Source organism: Pongo pygmaeus, chromosome 4 (genome assembly GCF_028885625.2).
Source record: "Pongo pygmaeus isolate AG05252 chromosome 4, NHGRI_mPonPyg2-v2.0_pri, whole genome shotgun sequence".
Lineage (NCBI taxonomy): Eukaryota > Metazoa > Chordata > Mammalia > Primates > Hominidae > Pongo > Pongo pygmaeus.
Genome location: NC_072377.2, coordinates 15,327,316 through 15,350,525, shown reverse-complemented (window position 1 = coordinate 15,350,525; position 23,210 = coordinate 15,327,316). Strand labels below are relative to the sequence as shown.

At 41.6% G+C, this 23,210-nt stretch overlaps 1 pseudogene; it reads right to left on the bottom strand.

Annotated features, from left to right (window-relative positions):
* Positions 1 to 3,523: 3,523 nt before the first annotated feature.
* Positions 3,524 to 6,523, bottom strand: LOC129037130 (selenide, water dikinase 2-like; annotated as a pseudogene).
* Positions 6,524 to 23,210: the final 16,687 nt, after the last annotated feature.

The window sequence follows — 23,210 nt, the reverse complement described above, 5'->3', positions numbered from 1 at the left end:
CAAGATCATGCCACTGCACTCCAGCCTAGGCAACACAGCGAGACTCTGTCTCAAATAAAATACGTACATACATACATACATACTAAAAGTAAATAAATAAATCTTGAAATTAGCGAGAGAGAGACAACTAAAAGACAGATATTGGCAAAGAGGATTTTAAAAACATTACCCAACTGTATGCAAGGACATTATGGAGTGGAAAAAAAAGTCAGTCCCAAGAGGTCACATACCATATAATTCCATTTACACAACATTCTCAAAATAACAAATTATAGAGATGGAGAACAGATTAGTAGTAGCTGGGGATTAGGAATGGTGAAGGGAAGAGGAAATGATTATAAAGAGGTAGCATGAGGAAGATATTTGTGGTGATAGAGTAGTGCTATATCTTGATTATGGTGATGGTGACATAAATCTACACCTGTGACAAAACGGCACGGAACTATACATAACTTACATAATACCAATGTCAATTTGCTGGCTTTGATATTGTACTATAGTTATATAAGATGTAACCACTAGATAAAGAGGACCCAGGGCCTCTCTCTACTATCTTTGCAAGTTCCTGAAAATCTACAATTATTTCCAAATAAAAGTTTTAAAATTTTCATAAAACTATGTATACACACCCATGCATATACACACATACAGGGAGAGAGAGAGAGAGAAAACAAAATTGCATATAGAAATGGGTCACCAGATCATATTTGGCTTTAATACATTTTTCACTTTACTATACGAATGTGCTTTATTACAGAAACGTATGTATTTATTAAAACTTACTGCACTTCAACAAAATAATGGAACTATACTCTGCAATTCTACATGGAAGGAGCTAGACATTTTTCATTTTACACAACTTGCTTTTTGCAGACCTTGTTTGTATCTTTGGCTCCACTTTTTTCTAACTCTATTACCTTCTCAGAGCCTCAGTTTCCTCATCTGAAATGGAGCTAAGAATGCACGCCTCCCGCATTACTTTACTAGTAGTAAAATTCTTCTTGGCCAGGTGTGGTGGCTCACACTTGTAATCACAGCACTTTGGGAGGCTGAGGTGGGAGGATTGCCTGAGCCCAGGAGTTCTAACCTGCCTGGGCAACAGAGAGAGATCCCCATCTCTGCAAAACAATTTTTCAAAAAAAATTAGCTGGGTGTGGTGGTGTGTGCCTGCAGTCCCAGCTACTCTGGAGGCTAAGGCAGAAGGATCACTTGAGCCCCAGAGATTCAGGCTGCAGTGAGCTGTGATGGCACCACTGCACTCTAGCCTGGGTGACTCAGTGAGACTTTGTCTCAAAAAAATAATAAAATAAAATGTCTTATTGTATAAAATGATATAGCATCAAATGGCAAAACCAGAATTTATGGAACAGCAAAATGTTACCTGATTTGAGGGACCCCTATATGTTGCCAGTATTTAAAAAGTGCTGGCCAGGCGTGGTGGCTCACGCCTGTAATCCCAGCACTTTGGGAGGCCGAGGCAGGCGGATCACAAGGTCAGGAGATCGAGACCATCCTGGCTAACACGGTGAAACCCCGTCTCTACTAAAAAAAAAAAAAAAAAAAAAAAATGCAAAAAAATTAGTCAGGCGAGGTGGCGGGTGCCTGTAGTCCCAGCTACATGGGAGGCTGAGGCAGGAGAATGGCGTGAACCCAGGGGGCGGAGCCTGCAGTGAGCCAAGATTGCACCACGGCGCTCCAGCCTGGGTGACAGCGAGACTCCATCTCAAAAAAAAGAAGTGCCTGGAAACACTGGAAAGCTAATACCCAGGAAGTACCCCATCCTGTCCCAGCCTGCAGAATTAAGTTTGGGAGATTATCTCAGTAATATCAGCAAACAGTAGGAAACTGAGGCATTAGCAATGAAAAATGAAAGGAGGGCAATATGAGAGAGATCTTGATGATGAATAGAATGTCAGGAATAAAAGTCAGGGAGAAAAAAGTAAGAACGACACACAGACTTCTGACTCAGGGTAAAATAGTTGCCCTTCCTGAAGATAAGTCAAACAAGTAGGCTGTTTGAGGGCAAATATAATAAGCCCACCTGGGGACATGTCTAACTTTATGAGTCTGGATGTGCAGATAAAGAGCTAGAAGAGAGCCTTGTGGTAGAGAAGTTGATCTGAGGGTTACTGGCATGCCAGTCAAAGCTGTACCGTGGGTGAGGCAACCAGGAAGAATACAGAGTGAAAAATGCAGAGGACAAGAGCAGCACCTGGAAGAAGACTGAAACACACCATGGGCAGGAGAAGACGTTCCTGAAAAGGCAACTCAGAAAGAGCAGCCAGAAAGGAAGAAGACAATTGGGAAGGAGTGATGTCAGGGAAGCCAAAGGAAGAAAGAGAGCTATGTGGCCAGGGAACCAACATCGCAGAGGCCTCAAGTAAGATGGGATACAAAGCTCCACTGGATTTGACCTTTGGAGGTCAGTGGTGTGGGGCAGCAGACAGGTGACAGCAGGTTGGGTAGTGAATGGAAAAAGAGCAAGCAAAGCCAATGAATGCAGAGGGTGCTCTTTAGAGTGGTGTTTCTCAAAGTGGGTCCCCAACGGTCAGCATCACCTGGGAACTTGTTAGAAATGCACGTTCTTGGACCCGACCCCAAACCTACCAAATCAGAAACTCTGCGGATGAGGCTCAGGAATGTGTGCTTTAACAAGTTCTGTAGCTGATTCTGATGTACACCAAAGGTTGAGACATACAGGTCTAGAAAAAGAAAGAGAAGCCACTGTTGAGAGGAAAAGGAGAATAGTCAAAGGAGGGTTTTGTGTTATAAAATGGAATAAATTTTTGTTTTTTAGCTAGAAACTACTCTTTATTGATTAAATCACCAGAAATTTTCAGCACAAGATTTAACATCTTAATGACCACCAAGGCCTGGGCTCTAGGGCTCTTTCTGCCTCTTCCAGTCCTTAATGGGGTTTAGAGGGAGAGACGTCATTAACAGAGACCAAGTCAGATGATTGCAGGTCCTCCTTTCCCAGGCTTTAAACAAGTTGCACAATTCTTGTCCAGAGCAGGAAAGAGCCAGTACTTCAGAAAAATCTAATAAAGAATTTGACATTGCATTATAAGGTCTCTCATAACAATTTAGACTTATCAATAGTATTGGTCCAAACTCATTTGCTTCAGATCTAAATTTTTTTCATTGTGCAATTTACTTTTTGTGTATGTATGCAGTTTTAATAAATAATCTCACTCCATATGCAGAAATTAATCAACCCAATGCAAAAAACATCCCTCAAACTGGAATAGCCTCATCTTACTTTGGAGAGAGGAAACAAGTTTTTCTGCTCCTCTTCTACCCAGGAGATGAACAAATGTCCCCACAAAGTCCAAAATGTTACTTCTGGCCTTAGGATGCACACACAGGCAGCTTTTGATGGGCTAATTCAGATCACCTAGAAAGGGCAGCTGCAACCACTATGCAGGTAGTCTTCTTTGGGAATTTCTTAAATCAACTCTTGAGAATTCTCCATGATTGTTTACAAAGGCCCTAAGCTCTAAACAACTTGTGCCATTTCATTTCATGAGCTAGGCTCTGTGGACACACTGGAATGTGCAGGAGCAAGAGCAGAGGCGGTGGCCCCACAAGGTAGGACCTCAATAACTCGAGGCTTGTCAGTGATCCAGGCTGTCCGGTTTCCCTTTTCCACAATGCCAACAATCCATGCTTGGTGACCCTCTCTGTACTTGGAAGATCTGATTTCAGAAAAAAAGTGAGCCACCTGTTCTCTTGGAAGACAAATCAGTAATATCCTGAGGTTTCAGCTGAGGTTCCTTGAAGAAGCCCAAACTGCCCACTGGCCTTGCCGATGGCAGCCATCTTGGCAATGACTGGCAGATTGCAAATGATAAAGGACCCATCATTTCTTTGTTGCTTCACGAGGTTCTGAGAGTGTCCTAGAATGCCAAAGCCTGTGATGTCTGTGGCCACATGGGCATTAAATTTGTGCATTAATCTAGCAGCAGTTCTGTTGACGGTAGCCATATTGAGCATAGCTTCCTGATAGGCCAGATCTACTTCTTCTCTGAAGACCACCATCTTCACCTGATTCCATCTTTCAGTATTATCCAGCCATTGGTGGGCGTTGACAGCAACTTGGGTTCCTAAGGGTTTGGTTAACACCAGCACATCCCCAACAGCCGCATTATCAGGCATTATGAATGCACTTGGCCGACACACCACAGAGGCAACTCCACTGATGATAAGCCAAGAGTTGACCACCATTTGTCCACCTGTCACTGCAGTTCCTCCCTCCTCAGTAGCGTCCCGAAAGCCTTTGATCATGAGTGGCATTATCTTTTCGCGTTCCTCCTCACTCATACTCTGGCAACAGCTGAGTAACGTCAACACGTTGTCACACTCAGTAATGCCTATGGCCTAGAGGTCACTCAGCGCATTGGCACAAGCTATGCACCCCTTCATGTAGGGATCCTCCACCAAGGAGTAACAGAAGTCCATGGTCTGCACCAGTGACAGGCCTCCATGCCTCAGTGAGATGATGCAAGAGTCTAGCCCAATGCCCAGGGCTGGAAGGGCTGGGCCAGGGTCCGCCCCTCTGGCAGGGGTGCTTCCTGGGCGGCCTCGTCCCAGCTGGGTGTGGGCCGTGTCAGTCTGCCCGGGAGTTTGGGCAGTGCCTCCTGCGGGAGCTTGCAGCCTCAGCCCTTCCTGCCGGAGAAGCCCGTCAGTCGCCAGCCCAGGCTGAGACCCCACAACTGGGGCTGGAAGCGCCAGTAACTCAAGAAGGCCCAGCCCAGAGACAAGGCCGCTGGGCTTGAGGAGACTTCCGCCGACGCCATGACCACCATCACGGGGCTTCCTCCATCGCGCCTGCTGGAAAGGCCTGAGGAGAGGGGAGAAGAGGAGAGGACCCTTTTAGTTTCCACTCAAGTTAGTATGAAGTAACAGTCAAATATCTCCCACAGAGATTCTCCCGGGCACCATTCTGGACACCCTTCTCGCCCAAGCCACCCCTCCTTGGCCTTCCTCCAAAATGGGAGAGGTTTATCACATGCTTGCATGGTACAAAGAGCCAGTATTTGAAGAGATTGGCTCTATAGAAAAGGGGAGATAAGTGTTGGAGCCAATTTTTGGGAAACCCAGAAATCGATGTTGAGTATTTTGAGATACAAAGTCATAGGAACAGCTTAGGAATTATTTCCCAGCCTCTGTACCCACCTGTTTATGAGGCAAAGAAAGGATGACAGGATACTCCTGTTCTGACATGTCTGCTTCTAATACTTCAACCACTGCCTCCTCCAAGAATCTCTGTATTTTTGTTTACTGTGTGACTAATATCTTCAAACACTGAGGAGCATTTCATGTCATCTGACCTTTGAAGGCTAGGCAGGCCCACTGCAGGTTAACAGTTCACCTAGCCCAGGTCCCCGGGCTATTTGGAGCATGTGCTGAACTCCTATCTATTCAGGTGCCAGAGAATAGGGATTGAATTTCATGCTGGTGACTATATGGGCTCCAATGACTATGCCAGGGAAGCCAGGAAGGGCAGCGCCCCCAGGCCAAGGGCACATGAGAAGGGGATGTCTGGGGCTTTTTCCAGACAAGGTAGGTAAGAGACACTTATCCAGTAGCTGCAACAAAAACAATATTCCACATTCTAGGGTGATTCAAATGTCAAACACAGACAAAATTTTAATGGAGGAAAAAAAAAGAGGTTTGTCTGGTAGGAAAAAAAAAAAAAAAGAGGTTGCCGGTTATGACAGCCACCATTGGTAATGTTTATTTTGTTTTTCCTCTGGTCGAGCTGGTCCGCAAAGACCTGGCGCACCCAGGCAAGAGACAGTTGCAAAACAAGTGTCTGTACAAGAGACCTACAAGGAGTCTCAAAGATTTTTAATTTTCATTAACCCCAATTTTGATTTTCTTTTTCTTAAAAACATGGTGCTAAATCTTTGTGGTCAAAGCCTTAGGTTGACAGCCTTTAATAAAGAAGTCCAAACTCTGGAAAAACAAAAACAGAACTACGCAACAAATCACATTCTCCTTTGAAAGTTGCTTTTGAAGGTCCAAGGGAGTACTATTAACATCACAGGAAAAGCTAGGCAATTAATTTCCATTCTAAGGGCTTTTAGAATGTCTCCCAGAATTGACAAGGAAAGAAAATTAATGCCATATCAAGACATTAATTCAGATCACCAATTAGTTTACTCAAGGTCTTCTTTGATAGTAACTTCTGTTTACTACTAGCTTTGATGAAATGTGAGAATTGAAAAAAGAGTTTCTATCCCCAGTACCAATCCATGCACTATGCAGATTCAACTGATATTGATTTCTTCTTTCCTATCCAACTTCAGGGAAAGGAAAGTCAAGTTTGGGGACTATTCATGGTAAGTATACACACACACACACAAACAAACACACACCTGTGTATATACGTATCATAAAGAAGGAGTGTACTTTACCTCTTCTCTTTATCCTTCTCACTTGGGAGGAAAAGGGCTGGGCACATTGTCAGAAATCAGTATATCTCTGGGCGGCAGATTGTTTCATACAGAAGAGTGCCTTTTTCTGCCAGTGCTCATGAAGCTGCACCATTGCTGGTTTTATTTGCTGGAAGTAGATCCATCAGATATTAAAGTGTCGTAATATAAATGTAGTGAGTCGTGACTAGCACTTGGGATACAGATAGAATAGGATAGGGTGGGATGGGATGGGATGATATAAGATGGGATAGGATAGAATAAGGAGGGGAGGGGAGGAGAGGGAAGGGGAGAAGAGAGGAGAGAAGGAGAAGATGGATTGGATAGGAGAAGATGCATAGGATAGGGTAGGATGGGATGGATTGGATAGGATAGGATAAGAAATACCAGAGCAAATCACAGGTAAGCAGGAGAGAGCTGGTCTGTGAAACTTTAAGTTTGATGTGCAAGCATGTGTGCACACACACAACTGCAGTTGTGTTCTAAATCACAATGGGAAATGAATCTTTCATAATCAAAAATGTTGATTCTAATTTGATAATAGAAATGAGGGCTGGGCACAGTGGCTTACACCTATAATCCTAGTACTTTGGGAGGCCGAGGCGGGAGGATCATGAGGTCAGGAGTTCGAGACCAGCCTGGGCAACATGGTGAAACTCTGTCTCTACTAAAATACAAAAATTAGCCAGGTGTGGTGGTGCATGACTGTAACCCCAGCTACTCGGGAGGCTAAGGCAAGAGAATTGCTTTAACTCGGGAGGCGGAGTTTGCAGTGAGCTGAGATCGTGCCACTGCACTCCAGCCTGGGCGACAGAGTCAGACTCTGTCTCAAAAAAAAAAGAAGAAGAAGAAATGAGATTGACAATAGAAATAAGACTTCTCCACCTAATCGCCAGTGATTGGCAGTTTTTCACCCACAAATAAAGAGCTGCTCACATTGGCTGGGCGTGTCAGCAAAATGCTAATTGTGTAGTGTTCAGAGTTGAGGGTGAGCCCATCCTTGCTGAACAGGGGCTTCTCTAGCTTGTGAATCTGTGCAGTGTGGCCTCACTGGGACACTGTGTAGCTAATAGGGTTTGGATGTTTGTCCCCTCCAAATCTCATATTGAAATATGAGTCCCAAAGTTGGAGATGGGGCCTGGTGGGAGGTGTTTGGGTCAGGGGGGTGGATCTCTCATAAATGGCTTGGTGCCCTGCCATGGTAATAAGTGATTTCTCACTCTGTTAGTTCATGCAAGAGCTAGTTGTTCAAAAGAGCCTGGCATCTCTCTTGCTGTCTCATCATGTGACACGCCTGCTCCCCCTTCACCTTCTACCACGATTGTAAGCTTCCTAAGGCCCTCACCAGAAGCATATGCCAGCATTAGGCTTCTTATAAAGCCTGTGAACCGTGAACCAAAATAAAACTCTTTTCTTTATAAATTACCAAGCCTCCGATATTCCTGTATAACAGTGCAAAACAGACTAACACCAGAGCCAAATGTTCTAGGGTTGAACGGAGGTGAAAGCAGACAAATCATGGGACTTACTTATTTTTAAGTTTCCCCAAAAACAATGTGTCTAGGCCTTCCCATACCTCAGTCAGCTCACACAGGCCAACACCCAAACACCCAGCCTTGGTCCAGCCTCTGAAGACCACCCATGGACAAACTAATGAGCCCTACAGTTTGCATTTTCAATTGCAAATGATGTTTTAAGAAAACACTTAACTATTACTTTCCAAGAAACGGGTTTCGAGAGGTTCGAGCACAAACACTCCCGTTTATGTTTCCACCCTCAATCAAGATGAAAGAGGCTAGTTTAAAATTTTTCCTTTCCATGCAGCAGATCCCAAACCCTGAGTTTTACCACCACAGGTTTAAAGGTTGCTGTGGTCGGCCAGCATGACGCCCTTGCTGCTCCCAGGCAAATTCCTTATGGGTCCTGCTCTGGTCAGCTCACTGGATATGCACTGTGAATACCCGGACTCACTTCCCATTTGCTCAAAATATGGACAATGTTGCTTTTTATTCAGGCAGTAATATTGCAAAGTTGCTTTGTGCTTCTTAGAACCCAAGATAATTTTATTGTGAAAACAAAGATCAAAATATTTCAACTTTCCTTTCCCCTTTCCTCTTCATGTACAATGATAGAGTTTGGAGACATAAAAACAAGCCAAGGGTTTTACAAGGAATATCTGTCATAGGGAATATCAAAGCATCTTAATGGGTGCTGAATGTATTCATAACATCAGAACTTGTATTTTAAAGTTACATTTGATAAAATGGAGCTTACACACCAGAAGAGAAGTTCAAAGTGGCTTTTGGTGGAAGAAGAAGAAGAATTTCTCTAATCCCAACTATATTTAACAAACAAATTAAATAAAAATGTTTTTCCTTCATATTTCACTTTTGCTGAGTCAAAAGTGACCAAGGAATAGCATCTAAGCTTAAATTCAAATCTATATTCTTCCTTATTGACTGTGTATTACATTCTCATGCATTCATTTTGTACATTCTAATGTATACTTATAAAATAACTAAACAAACTAAAGAAGTTACATTGAGTCATATTTAAAATTATTCCAGCTATAAAAAAGTATGAAGCAACAATGGAACTTTCTATAAAATAAATATCGGGGCCAGACACAGTGGCTCATACCTGTGATTCCAGCACTTTGGGAAGCCAGGGTGGGAGGATCGCTTGAGGCCAAGAGTTCAAGACCACCCTAGGAAACATAGTAAGACCCCCATCTTTACAAAACAACAACAGCAAATTAGCTAGGAGTGGTGACACACACCTGCAGTACTAGCTACTTGGGAGGCTAAGGCAAGAGGATCACTTTAGCCCAGGAGTTTGAGGTTGCAGTGAGTTATCATCATGCTGCTGCATTCCAGCCTGGGTGACAGTGTGAGACCCCCCCCCCAAAATAATTAGTAATAAATAAAGTAAATATTAGTTGGCCAAATGCACATTTTACAGTTTTATGACCATATTATTTTTTCACATTCTCTTTGTTCTATAAGGAAACATACTTGTAAGTAAAGAATCCATACTTGCAGAAATTGTATTCATTTTGATATATTTTTAAAATAAGCATTCTTTAGAACTGAACACAGACTGCAAATTCTCAAAGGCCATTCCCCACATGACATTCTCCAGAGCAGAGGCAAAGAATGAAGTGGTTGATTGATGCAGATATTCATTCTGTGCAGCCTTCATGAAAAATAGGAAAGTTGTGCCCTAGAGTCTAGCACCTGAGCTCATGCCCCTGTCAAAGTATTAGGAATGAAGAGAACAAGGACAGCCTGACCTGGGCTTCTCTCACTCCACAAGAAGGACTCCATTTAGGAGTTGGAGGCCAGACCATGCAGTCCAGGCCTTCAGGAGTGATGCCTTTTGCAGTGGATACACTGAGCAACACTTCCAGATAATTCTGTTCAAACCGAAGAAGAGTTTTCACCACCAGTGGTAATGGTTAGTCTTATAGATCAACATGGCAAGGCTACAGTATCCAGTACTTGATCAAACACTAGCCTAGGTGTTGCTGCCAAGGTATTTTGTGGATGTGGTTAGCATCTACAGTCAGTTGATGTTAAAGAAAGGAGATTATCCTCAATAATCTAGCTGAGCCTCATCCAATCTGATGAAGGCCTTCAGAGCAAAACTGAGGTTTCCCAGAGGAAGGAAAATTCCTCCTGTAGACAGCAGCATCCGCTCTGGCCTGACAGACTCCAGATGGCTCTTCCTGACGGCCTGCTCTAGGGACGTCAGACTTGCCAGACCCCACAATCACTGATTCTGTTTCTCTGGCAGAATGTTGACTGATATGCCAGTCTACTGGGCTTGGATGAAATCAACCTAAATTTATCTAGAAATAAAGGGCCTCATTATACCCTAAATTTTAGTCAATTGCCAAATCTCAAAATATTGGTTTTATAAACTTTAGAACACAGAGTAGCAGGCATTTAAGATTATTTGCTACTATATCCTTAAATGCCATCTAGATGGGAGTTAGTAAAACTATACTCTATTGTACGACTAGTTCGTTCAATTTCTATCTAGTGTAAAAGACATTTGAAATGAACATTTGCACCAGTTGGGTTTCCATTGTTGTGAATTGGCTGCAGCCTTTCAAGGCAGAAAGGAACATATAAGGAATATGGTTTCTGAAACTCCTCCAAAACCAAAGTCATCTAAAATAAGTATGACTTGATGAATGCTAAAATGAAGTTGAAATTGGTTTCAGCCCATTTCCTAAATTGCAGCTGTCCTGATAATTCCACCTTACCTTCCTTATTTCAGTAGTTTCCTGGAGGATTTTCCCCCCACATCTAAGAAGGAATTTTTACTCTAAATTTTTTACGCAAACTATCACTGATGAGTCTTTCCCCACCATAACTACAAATTTTCTTCCTGTTACATTCCACTTTAGCCAAAATAGGCCCCTGTAACTGGGTGGTTTTATTTTGTTCCATCATGAGAGAGTTTAATATACGCTTGTCAAGAAAAGAGACAGCAGTGACAGTTAAATTAAAAGTGGTACCAATTAATGTATTTATAGAACACCATACACAGACAACAGACGAGAGAAGAATTTACAGTGCACGAAAAGCACACCACGCTTCAGCAACAGTCGATTTGTCAAAAGGGCTGTACTCCTGACAAATGATTAGTAAGAGAAAACCCCAAAGATCAGAGGAGGATGAAACGGGGTTCAGTCCTGCAGCTTGCGGGGGCAGTGGCAGAGGAATAAAGGTAATCAGAGAATTCATTGGCAACACATTCTCAGTTTCCTATTGACTGTGGGACTGTGGAGCCACATAGGAGATACAGGGCATCAAAGCCACCTGGTCCCCCCGGTTATTGTGACAATGGAAGGATCACCTGCCTCTGTCCCCTGGACACTGCTGAGGCATGATCATAATGTTGGCAGACTGTTTTTCTCTTTTCTGCCTCTTTTCCTCTGTCATAACATGCCTCCCCGGCTTCCCATTCCTGCTCTTACAGAAGAATCTCCTATCTGTCATTCACCAAAGTCTGTGTGTTGCCCTGGGCTCTCAGAGTTCTGGAAAGTTTAAAGCTCTGCTAAGGAAGTAATGCAGAGGTTGTCTTGTTTCAGTCAACTCATTGCCAACCCCAGTCCCTTTCTCCTGAGTCCCGTTATAGGGCAGAGACTGTTCTTTCTCAAAGGGATTGCTGGCATCTGTGGCCAGCTGGGGTGGGGAGGATATGAAGATATTTTAAGGCTGGAGGGCCCTCGCAGGTTCAGAAACAGCACACTCAGGCAGTCACCCTGCATGATTTGTGAAACTCTGGAGCCACAGCAGACGTGAGAGATGAGGGAGATGCTCTCTCCATACTATAAGGGGACTCGGGAGAAAGAGGGCCTGGAGTTGGCAGTGGGTTCACTGGGACAAGGCAATCTCCCTGTTACTTCTCTCCATAGACTCCTTAAGCAACACATGCTAATTGGTTTCTTAAACAATCAAAGGCTTCTCACATGCCAGAGAATATATGTACAAAAAATATAATTACAGGACTCTTTGTTCTGGCTATGATAGAGTAGTTTAAAGAAAACTAAAGAAAAATCTAAAGAACAGATGAATTATATTTTAAAAAATCGTTTAGGCCAGGCATGGTGGCTCATGCCTGTAATCCCAGCACTTTGGGAGGCCAAGGTGGGTGGATCACCTGAGGTGAGGAGTTCAAGACCAGCCTGGCCAACATGGTGAAATGCCATCTCTACTAAAAATATAAAAATTAGCTGGGCATGGTGGCACACGCCTATAATCCCAGCTACTTGGGAGGCTGAGGCAGGAGAATAGCTTCAACCTGGGAGGCAGAGGTTGCGGTGAACTAAGATTGCACCACTACACTCCAGCTTGGGTGACAGAGTGAGACTGTGTCTAAAAAAAAAAAAACTGTTTAAAGGCATAGAGGAACCGCCAAGACAACCAGACAGAATTTGGGCACCAGATCCACAAAAGACAGGAAGCCTCCAGAGGTGAGCCCATCTCTCCACATTCCAGTTTCACCTGTGAGGCAATTCTTGGTCTGATTGCACCTTTGGGGCAATTCTTAGTCAATTCTTGGTACTGGGCTAGGGACTAAGAAAATGGGCGGGGGGCAGATGCTAAGAGGCAGAGAAGCCAGCAGAGCTTCAAACAATTTTACAGGACTGGGAGGACAAATTGGGATCTGAAGCTGCAGAAGTGCCCTTGAAAGGCCAAGATACCAAAGGGAAGGAGGACACCAACAATGGATCCAACACGCAGCAATGGTTTTCTCCAATGAGTCAGACAGAAGACTGCAACACAGAATACATATAGAAATAATGAGCAATATAAATGCATTTAAATCTAAATTAATATTAATTGTACAAAACAGTAATAATATGGAGATTTAAATATGTATAAGATTAAACAGCATGAGAAAAAATAACAAAAAAGAAGGGAATACATAGAGTTAAAGTCCTTTGAGAAGCGTAAAGAACTCATTTATATTAAACTGGAATAAATCAAAAGTAATTGTTTTAATCTCTAGGATAACTTACAAAAGAATAGCAGAGGGATATCTTTATTTTTTAAAAAAAATATTAAATAGAGGGGAAAATGAAATAATAATCTTAAAAATAGTTAATTAGTCCAAAAGAGGCAAAAAAAAGACACAAGAAGAACAGAAGGGAGCACCATGAAAGGTCAGGATATGGAGAATTCCTTAGGGAGACATCATGGGTGGAGGACAGGGGTTCTTGCTACACAAACGTGGCAGGATTCTGGTTGAAGGCAGGCCAGGGTGATTAGATACTGAGGGTAGGAGTTGAGCAATTTGATCTGATATTAAGGGGGATCAGATATCAAGCGTGGGGGATTCTCTCTGAACAGAATTAGCACGATTCTTGCTGCAACTGGACTATGCAGGCCAAACAAGAACAGGGACCAAGGTCAAGCCCTAGTCAAAAGGGATTCTACACAAAAAGCACACCAAGCTTTTCAGGATTCAGAGGAGCTTAACTAAAGTCTGATCAAGGAGAGAGTTTTTGTCAAGGCTCAAACAACTTCACCAGGAGGACTTTCTCCCACTGAAAGCAGTGGTGCCCAACCTTTTTGGCACCAAGGACTGGCTCCATGGAAGACAATTTTTCCACTGACGTGTGTGAGATGGTTTCAAGATAAAACTGTTCCATGTCAGATCATCAGGCATTAGATTCTTATAAGGAGCTCCCAACTTAGATCCCTCACATACCCAGTTCACAATAGCAGTTTAGGCTCCTATGAGAATTTAATGCCACTGCTGATCTGACAGGAGGCCGAGCTCAGGCAGTAATGCTCAATCGCCTGCTATTTACCTCCTGCTGTGTGGCCCCATTCCTAACAGGCCACGGACCAGTACCGGTGGGTCCATGGCCTGGCTCCCACAGGTAGGCCTTGGTGTCCTCCTGTTCAACATAAACCATTTCATAGAACACCAATAGCAGGTAAGGGTACTCTGTAACCATGAAGGATCAAGACAAACTAAGACCATTCATAATCATATCTTAACACAGACAAAGTCAAGACCATTGTTCAAACCATAAAAATGCCTGGACATCCTCTCATCCTGGCTATTATAAGGGACTATTGCCTCTTTGCTGATTACACCTTTAGCCTCGATGCGTTCCTCCAGCCCCAGACATAAGATTTATTAAGACACTCAACTATAGAATTGTCCCTGTTTCCTGACAGCATGATTGGAGCAAAGCTCTACTTCCCTAAACCCTCCCTGAAAACACAAAATCCTATACTAAATCCTTCCTAATTCTCTCTGACTGAGATACCCCCTTGGTTCCTGTTGTGTGCAGTCTCATTCTTTGCAATGAGCAATAAACCCACTTGTTCAACTTCAAATGTATTTCTTTGGCTGTAGGCTATTGACAGATGCTTAAGTCTCATCAAACATTCACATATCAAATCCAACAGTATGTAAAAATAACAATATATCACAACCAAGTTGGCTTGATTCCAGAAATGAAATTCAAGATTAGTTTAATATTTTAAAATCTGTCAACATACTCTTATGAAAGAGACCCTAGACAGCTCCCATCCCCCTGCAACCATGTGAGGACACAGAGAAAAGACAGGCATCTACAAAAACCACATCTACAAACCAGGAGGCAAACCCCTCACCAGACACCAAATCTGCCAGCACCTTGATGTTGAACTTCTCAGCCTCCAGAACTGTGGGAAATAAATTCCTGTTGTTTATAAGCCAAAAAAAAAAAATGTAATTCATCACATAAGAAAAAATAGATGTCATATGATTATATTAACAAGTGCACAAATTGCACTTGATAAAATGCTGCAGTTACTCATGTTAACAAAAATTTAAACTTTTAGCAAAATTAGAATAGAGGAAAACTTCCTTTGTCTTAATATAGAGTACCTAGAAAAACCATATAGCAAAGATCATACTTAATGGTGAAGTATGAAAAGATCTTCTCCTGAGATAGAAAATATGCCTCTATGATCACTTTTATTCAAACAACTGGAGGTTGTAGCCTGTATAATAAAGCAAGAAAATAGCCAGTAATAAACCTGACAAAGATTCACAAGAACTTTACACTGAAAGTTATACATATTGAGAAAAATCTTTAAAATCTAATTTAGTGGAAAGCTTATTGAGAGAAATCTTTAAAATCTATTCAGTGGAAAGCTATGCAATGATCATAAATTGAAAAACTCAATATTATAAAGGTCTAAGTAAGTTATTCCCAAACAAATCTATATTCCAGCAGGACTGGGAAAATCTAGAAGAAAAAGCTTTAGGATTTGCATGAGCAGGTACCAAGATACATTATAAAGCTACAGCAATTAAGAGGGTCATAGTGTAAGTTCCTGATACACCAATAGGCCCATGGAATAGAAAAGAGAGTGCAGAAACTGTCACTTGATTTTTGACAAAGGTGACACATCAATCCAATGAGGGGAAAAATTGCCTTTTCAACAAAATGCACATGAGTAATTAGAATCTATATGAAAAGAAATCTCTTAAATCTCTATTTCGCATCATGCATAATAAACTACAGGAATTGTAGCTGTAAAAGTAGGCATAACTACAACAAAGATTCTAGGGAGGAAAAGGAGACTATCTTCATGGCCTTATGGCAAGCAAAAAAAAAAAATTTAAGAAGACACAAGAGCAATAACCATAAATTAAATGATGGATAAATTCTACTACATTAAAAGTAAGAATTTCAGTTCATCAAAAAGACACCATTAAGAAAGTGAAGGCCGGGCATGGTGGCTCACATCTGCAATCCTAGCACTTTGGGAGGCCAAGGCAGGTGGATCACTGGAGCTCAGGAGTTCAAGATGAGACTGAGCAACATGGCAAAACCCTGTCTCTACTAAAAACACAAAAATTAGCTGGGCATGATGGCACACCTGTAGTCCCAGGTACTTGGGAGTCTGAGGAAATAAGATGACTTGAGCCTGAGAGATGGAGGCTGTGGTGAGCTGAGATGATGCCACTGCACTCCAGCCTAGACTACAAAGCCAGACCCTGTCTGAAAGAAAGAAAAGAAAGAAAGAAGGAAGGAAAGAAAGAAAAAGAGAAAAGAGAGAGAGAGAAGGGAAGGGGAGCGGAGGGGAGCAAAGGGAAGGGAAGGGAAGGGGAAGGGAAGGGAAGGGAAGGGGAAGGGAAGGGAAGGGAAGGGAAGGGAAGGGAGAAAAGGCAAACAATGGATTGGGAGAAAATATTTGTTATGCACATATCCAACAAAGGACTTATATCTAGAATATATAAAAACCCCTAAAAGTTAATAAAAACAAGACAGGCCATCCAATAGAAAAATAGGCATAGAACTTGAACAAGCTCTTCACACAAAAAAAATCCAAATGTTTAGCCACTAAACATACGAAAAGATGTTCAACAACATTAGTCATCAGGAAAATGCAAATTAAAACCACAATAAAATGCCATTATAGCCTCACCAGAACACCAACTTCAAGTGAGGCTATCTAGCAAATGGATTTTCCGTAGACTGCTGTTGGTAATGTAAATTAGCACAACCAATTGAAAACAGCTTGGCTGTATCCTCTAAAGCTGAATCTGTGCTTCCCCTATGACTGGCAATTCTACTCCTAAGTATATGCCCAAAGCAAATGAGTACATATACGTACCAAAATGCATGTACCCAGACACTCGTAGAAGCACTCTTCATAGTAACCAAAAACTACAAACGACTCAAAAGGCCATCAAAAGTAAATGGATAAATTGTGGTTTATCCATGTACTAAAATGCTGTATAAAAATGAAAATAAACAAGGCTGCTACATGTAACAGCATAAATGAATCTCACAGACAAAATGTTGAATGAAAGAAACTGAACACCAAATAGTACCTACTATATTATTTCATTTATATAAAATTCAGAAACTTACAAAACTAAATCGGTGACTGAAGGCAGGATATTGGTACCTTTGTGGGCAGGGGGGTGGGACTGTGGGGAGTAAATGGAAGGGGTCTTGGGGAAGGCTTCTGCATGGACAGCAATGTTCTATATCTTGGCCTTGATGACAGTTATCATTTGTGTTCACCTTGTGAAAATGTATTACATGTTTTTCTCTATTTTTGTTATATTTTAATAAAAAGTTTATTTTTAACATACCAAAAATGTATGCTTACTGTTGTATAAGAATAACAATAGACATGTAGGGAGAACAGTTATTTCTTCAAAAATATGTAGATGTAGGACTATGGAAGGTGTTGATTTTGCCTGAGGTTTGAATTGGGAGCTTTGGAAGACTAGAGGACTTTACAGAAAATTACTTCCAGTGACATTATTCAAATATTCCAAAGACTTTGAGCATTCATAGTGACCTTTTGTTGTTTTAATTTTCATTCCATTGTTTCCACTCCATTTTCCAAATGCCCTAATGAAATCTACATAGTACAATAAACAAAAGGTGCTGTTTGTTCCTGACCCATTGACACTTCATCAAGGCTTGAGCAAAAATAATTAAAATCTTAAGCCCAAATCTTCTCCCAACTATCTCAGTGCCACCCGAGGCACCACAATGGCCCAGAAATGGAAATGAGTGTCTTGGCCATTTCCCTGAGGAATGCCACAAAGGCTCATTGTGGTATTTCAAAGGGCAAGGCTTCCAGAGCAAAATCCCTCAACAGGAAGAATGTTGCCTCACCCTGGCTGTTCCAATGTAGCCTGTATAGATCCCACTGCAGAAACCAGTTCTTCCTAGTTAGGGTCTGGGTCAATCACGTTCAGAGGAGAAGCAAGAAAGGAACAGGTAGTAGTATGGTGAGGAAATGCTCCTGACTGTGAGTTCTGGCTCTGTTCCTAAGTGTTTCGTGCTGACCAGCTCAAGGACCTCTCAGCACTTACTGTCTTTGTCCATAAAATGGACATCTGGCTGGATGGTCACTAAGCCCCTTGAGAGTGCAAATGTTTTTTGATACTCTGGTGACTCCCTTAAGGTAATTTTTTTGGTCTTGTTTTAAACTTGACCTTGATACTGGCATGGGCTGTAAAACCAAACTAAGTACTGGTGCCCTCCACTGGATGACATATGCCAATGCTTTGTCACATATATTGGAATGTTGCCTAGACACATTGAAAAGCCATCATTCTTCATTCGTTCTCTGCAGGTAAGTTGCATTTCAAGAAACTAAGACTGTGTCCCTTCTTCTAGAGCCTCAACTAGGCAATTGTGCTGTTTAAGCCCGTGACTTCTGGTTATTTGGTTTCCACACATCACTGAATGTGCGTAGCAACAAACAGAATGCTTAAATGGAGTAAAAAATCAGCACAACTCTTAATCCAATTGGTCAGATAGTCGTTAAACAGGAGGGAAATGTTTACTTCTGTTTTCCCAAATATTTGAACAGGATGTGACTTCCAATCAGAGGTATTTTAAAGTGTTCTGGGCAAAGTTAAAAATCTGTATCCAATTAACATGTGATAGAAATGGAATTCTCCCTGTACAAATACATGAGACAGCTTCCAACCTTAATCACGCCGAGCAAGCCATGCCCGACATGATTATAAGTTCCCCATTATTGAGGACAAGGTGTGGAATGCCCACTCTCTAATATTCTTGTTCACAAACAGGCACAGTCAATAGTAGCTTTAAACTTCTCAGAGCAGCCCAAGGGCAGACTACACAGTCCTTGAGAGCTTACTAGGTGCCAAACACTGCTCTAAGCATGAGATCCACAATGGTGAGCACAAACAGACACAACAACTGTTGACTTCATGGAAATAACACTCCAGGACCATCTTTAAAAAGTATAGAATAACTGTAAGTTTCCTTTGAGCAAGTAAAAACCCTGCATACACTTTCAGTTTTTAAAAGATCTCATTAATTTTATATACAAAGGAACAAGACTTGGGAGGTAGGGAAAGAAAGGTAATTCCAAGGCTTCCAAATATTAGTGTTATCATTTAAGTTTGCTTCTATGTTAATGGTACCCACCATACAGTATTTGAAGGATGTCAATGCAAAAGCATTATATGCAGCAGAAAAGCAGTCAGATAAAAATAATGAGTACTCTCAGTGTGGCTGTTAACTAAGTAATGACTATTGAGATTTGGAGACTCTAATGTTTTTCCTGGAGAAGACAGGAAGAGATGCAAATTGAAGTACAAGACTGCATCACCTCCTTGGGTGGGTAAAGCATGGGAGGTGGGGATGCAGGGAAGAAACCTGTGACATTTAAGACATCTAAGATATTCAGGAAAACGGAGTTCAGAAGATGTTCTGATTAATGGAGGAGAAAAATCGTTCTCTTGGATGTTTGGTTTAGGCTGAGTTGTAGGAAAAGATTGACTTAGTTCCCAGGAAGCTTTTTTTGTGGTTGTAGATTCCAGAGGAGTTCACAGAAAGGATCAGCTTGCTCACAGACTCAACAACAGTCAACTCAAGTGCCAAGAAAGTGGGGCAAGGCTGGATGAAGTCCAGGTGAGTGACATGGGAGGGGGTGAGACAACCAGAGACCGGAATCTTCAATAGGAAATGATAAGCCATCATACCCCTGAGTGGGCAATAAGCCCTCTGAGGAGAATTCCAAAAACGTTCCATTATTTGAACAAGTACAATGCCTACTTTGAGGATGGGTGCATATATTGCTATGCTTGTTTAAAATAAATCCAATGACTTATGTCATCTATTTCTCTAATAATAAACAACAAAAGGAAAAACAGCTGAAAACAGCCCAGAAAAAAATACCAGGTTTTGAGTTGGGCAGAAAGCCTTGCTTTGGAGATGCAGCATCGCCTGCAGGGCTGTGCACCTTAAAGCCGGCCATCACTTATGTCCAGTAGGAGTTTTGATTTTTGGAAGAAACAACTTCCTTGTGAGAGATGAAAAGATAAACAATTCTGTGTAAATAATAGATATGCTTTGTATAACGTCAGAGGAAAGCTCCCAGGAGCGGCAGCTTGGGTAATCAGATACCTAAGAATTTTGCTTCAAGAAAACCCTTCTTCATTCTGTGATCTGGACATATCTGTTTATTCATTTGATGCATTGTTATAGTAAAACTAGGCAGAACTGGGGAAGATGACAATTTTGAACAATGCATGATACTATATAATTCTAAATACAACTTTACATGATCGGTTATAGAGCCACAGCATTTACTTACTGCATGTGTTTTTAAGGCTATAATATTTCTCTTCAGTTACATTTTTTATGGTTAACAAAATAGGGGGTCTTGTCATTTCTATGAAAAATTGAGCATCGTCACAATTCCCCCATACACCAATATTTTAAAGTACAGATCACCACATGTAATACTCCTTTGCTGAATTACAAACCCCCCAATTGATATGCGTATGTTGCCGAACACTCATTTGAGCCCTAAATGAAAAAAAAAAATCTAAAGTTAAACTTCATTATTTTTAATAGATTTTAGGAGTCTATTAAATAATGTGATCTTGTCATTCTTTCCAACCTACGCCTTTGTGTGAGGATTTGATAAATGCCACATCAGTGAGTAAGGTGAAGAAACAGAACTATATTTAATGTGACAGATGTAAGGAGATGTCAGGTCGGGGATTCGAAGTCAGGTAATCCTTTAGCGCCTGCCTATATGAATACCAATCAAGCAGGCAATTCTCTTGAGACCACGAAATTGGGAAGGTAGAACTCTGTGAATATTGGGGCTTTGATTTGTACTGTCAAGTAGATTTTAGGCTTTCAGCTCATCTTAACTACTGTTTATTTCTATTTCTATTTGGTTCTTAATAGAACTAAGACATAAAATTAAAAAAATCAAATGATCTTTTTCTCAAATTCTGCTTATTAAACAGAAACAAGATAATGAACTCAGAAGGTTATTTTTGAACCAAGCTGATGTCACAGTTTCTAACGTGCTGAGCCATCATTTATCCTGAGAAGTCAAAAAGATAACCCAGAAATAGCCAGGCACAGTGGCTCACGCCTGTAATCCCAGCACTTTGTGAGGCAGAGGCGGGCGGATCATTTGAGGCCAGGAGTTCCAGACCAGCCTGGCCAACATGACGAAACCCCACCTCTACTAAAAATACAAAAAATTAGCCTGGGTAGTGGCACACACCTGTAATCCCAGCTACTCAGGAGGCTGAGGCAGGATAATTGCTTGAACCTGGGAGGCAGAGGCTGCAGTGAGCTGAGATCGCGCCACTACACTCCAGCCTGGGCGGTGGGATGAGACTCTGTCTCAAAAAAAATAAGTAATCTACAATTAGATAACCCAGAAATAAAGATAAAAACTACATTTGATTGGATATGATAGGTTAGTTTTCCACAGAAAATGAAGAAAATGCTCTCTATAGCTCTGGGTGCCCTGGGTCCGTAAGCACAAGAATGAGTTTTTCAGACAAATCTCCATTTATCCACAGAGGTGCTGAGCAGAAGCGGAGGATCCAGGCACCTGTTTCAGGATATTATGCCCAGTACTTCACTTCCTTGTACCTTCAAGGCAAAATGTACTCTGTGAGGAATTAATTTTCCTTTGACTCTAAATATAAAGTTCAAAAGGTGACTTCAGTGAAAGAAGTATCTACCACTCTCATCTTTTTTAATTCCAAAGCACAGTGGAAGAATAGTGTCTATCAGAGATCTCTGCCTTCCCTAACTATATTAAAAACAAAATTAAAAGGCAAGAAACATGCCCTGAACTTGAACAGTTAGAAAATATTTTTACAAACGCATATGAAACAACTGCTGTTCCCAACAGAGGGAGGAAAAGTTAATGCCATTAATGACTTGAGTTAGGAGTATTTAAAAATCATCTCAGCCGGGCGTGGTGGCTCACGCCTGTAATCCCAGCACTTTGGGAGGCCAAGGCGGGTGGATCATGAGGTCAGGAGATCGAGACCATCCTGGCTAAAAAGATGAAACCCTGTCTCTACTAAAAATACAAAAAGTTAGCCTGGCGTGGTGGCGGGTGCCTGTAGTTCCAGCTACTCGGGAGGCTGAGGCAGGAGAATGGTGTGAACCTGGGAGGCGGAGCTTGCAGTGAGCCGAGATCGCGCCACTGCACTCCAGCCTGGGCAACAGAGAGAGACTCCATCTCAAAAAAAAAAAAAAAAAAAAAAAAGATCATCTCAAGTCGGCAAATTACAAAGATTACCACAACATGAGCTCCTCTCGTGCAGGATGGAGAATCTGTGACAGTGGAGAACTCTGTTCTGTTTCCCATTATCTGGATGTGTGAGTTTAATGGTAAATCCTATAGGTGGGGACTTGGCAACTCCCAGATGTGCTCACATAGGATTAAGTTTTTATGAAATGATTTGTTATCATGGAAATAATAATTAAGTGACATGTTTATTGTCAAAAAAATTTTTAATTAAAAAATAAAAATCTCTTTTTACTAATTTGGTCAACCTCAAGTTTTATTATTCTGATTTCTCTATATCATGTTTCTGAGGACAGTATTATCAAGCATTTTAGAAGGACATACTCCACGGAATATAAAACAACTCTTACTAGGCATTTGGAAATTAAGGGGTAAAAGTTTCTATAAAAGAAAGAGGAAAAAACTACTCAATTGTTACTGCTAGGAAACAGCACTTTTTTCCTATGAACCTCTTGGAGTCATTACCCTTAATTCCATTTAGATAACTGTTAGTCATAGTTCATGGTTAAATGATCAGTAGATATTTTCCTAGACAGTTTTTGTGCTTTTTCATGAGCATAATGAGTTGTTCCTGCTGCAACATCAAATGTTCATTCATTTGTAGGAAAAGGGCCAGAAGTCAGTAAAAGAGAAAGGCAGAGGCTGAGCATTTACCTCTCAGCTGAGTTGCACATGGCATTTTAAACAGATTGCAGTCATTCAGAAAAGCAAATTACTAAACAGTTTAGGTAGCCTGTTCAGACCAAGAAATTTTTATTTTTAATTTTTTTGGACAGAGCCTTACTCTGTCACCCAGGCTGGAGTGCAGTGGCACAATCTCAGCTCACTGCAACCTCTGCCTCCCAGGTTCAAGTAATTCTCGTGCCTCAGCCTCCTGAGTAGCTGGGATTACAGGTGCGTGCCACCACACCTGGCTAATTTTTGTATTTTTAGTAGAGACGGGGTTTCGCCATGTTGGCCAGGCTGGTCTCAAACTCCTGACCTCGAGTAATCTGCTGGGATTACAGGCATGAGCCACCTTGCCCGGCCCAGACCAGGAATTTACCAGAAGATTATCTCAATTAATAGGGGCAGCTTTGAGTTCTCACATGTTTCCTTCAGGAAACTGAACGATAGAAATGTTTCTTCTTTCTGGTGTGGCTCTGATTATAAGCACCTAAGCAGC